Below are 1,738 nucleotides of genomic sequence, written 5' to 3' on the forward strand. Positions count from 1 at the left end.
AATCCCATGGACGGGGAGCCTGGTAGGCTGCAGTCCATGGGGTCGTGAAGAGTCGTACACGACTGAGTGGCTTCCCTTTCACTTTTCACTTTCATGCATTGGAGAAGGAAATGGCAACCCACTCGTGTTCTTGCCTGGAGAATCCCAGGGACGGGGGAGCCTGGTGGGCTGCCGTCTATGGGGCTGCACAGTCGGATACGACTGAAGTGACTTGGCAGCAGCAGCAGCAGCTTACTCTCTCAGTTGAGTCAGACACTTCTCGACCCCATGTCTGTAGCCTACCAGGCTCCTCTGTCCATGGGATTTTCCAGGCAAGAACACTGGAGTGGGTTGCCATGCCCTCCTCCAGGGGATCTTCCCAACCCAGGGATGGAATCCAGGTCTCCTGCATTGCAGGCAATTCTTTACCAGCTAAGCCACCAGGGAAGCCCATGAATACTGGAGTGGGCAGCCTGTCCCTTCTCCAGGGGATCTTCCTGACCCAGGAATCGAACCAGGGTCTCCTGCATTGCAGGCGGATTCTTTACCAGCTGAACTACCAGGGGAAGCTCATGTTTTTGAAGTATAATTGACTAACAACACTATGAGAGTTCCTGGTTCACAACACAGTGATTTTATATTTCTGTACATTATAAAATGGCCACTACAGTAAGTCCAGTTATGATGTCACCATATGAAGATAATAGAGAATTATTGACTATTCCCCGCGCTGTGCACTTCCTACCTGTGACATTTATTTACTAGCTGCTAGCTTGTACCTCTTCATCCCCCTTACCTATTATTCTCCTCTCCAGTATTTCCTTCCCTCTAGCAAGGACGACCTGTTTGTTCTCTGTACCAGTGACCTTGTTTCTATTTCCTTATGTGGGTTCATTTGTCTTGTTTTTTAGATTCTCAATTTAAGCGAAATCATATATTATTTGTTTTTCTCTGACTTCCTTCTCTTAGCATAATACCCTCTGGGTACATCCGTGTTGTTGCAAAATGCAAGATTTAATTTTTTTGTAGCTGAGTAATATTCCATTATATGTATATACACCACATGTTCTTTATCTATTCATTCAATAATGGGCACTTGTGCGTGTGTGTGCACGCGCGTGTGTGCGCGCTCAGTCGTGCCCCACTCTCTGTGACCCCATGAACTGTAGCCTGCGAGGCTCCTCCATGGGATTTTCCAGGCAAGAATCCCAGATTGGGTTGCCATTTTCTACTCCAGGGGCTCTTCCCTACCCAGGGATTGAATCTCCTGCATTGGCAGGCAGATTCTTTACCACTGCGCAGTTGCTTACATATTTTAGCTGTTGTAAATAATGCGGCTATAATGGTAGCTCAGCTGGTAAAGAATATGCCTGCAATGCAGGATACCCCCGGTTCGATCCCTGGGTTGGGAAGATCCCCTGGAGGAGGGCATGGCAACCCACTTCCAGTATTCTTGCCTGGAGAACCCCCATGGACAGAGGAGCCTGGCAGGCTACAGTTCATGGGGTCACAAAGAATCGGACATGACTGAGCCGCTAAGCACAGCACGCATAGGGAGCATGTATCTTTTCTAATTAGCGTTTTTACTAATTAGAAAAGGAGGGGCCAGGGCCAGTCCACCCATGAACACATTTGGCGGGTGGGGGCCGCTGGCTGCGGTGCCCTTAGGTGGTGGGGGCTAGTGCCAGCCCTGTGCTGGGCGGGGCTGTCCTGACCTTGCGGTGACCCCCCAGGTGTTCATGGGGGCCCTTCAGCAGCC

This window comes from Odocoileus virginianus, unplaced genomic scaffold, assembly GCF_023699985.2.
Source record: "Odocoileus virginianus isolate 20LAN1187 ecotype Illinois unplaced genomic scaffold, Ovbor_1.2 Unplaced_Scaffold_3, whole genome shotgun sequence".
NCBI classification, from domain to species: Eukaryota; Metazoa; Chordata; class Mammalia; order Artiodactyla; family Cervidae; genus Odocoileus; species Odocoileus virginianus.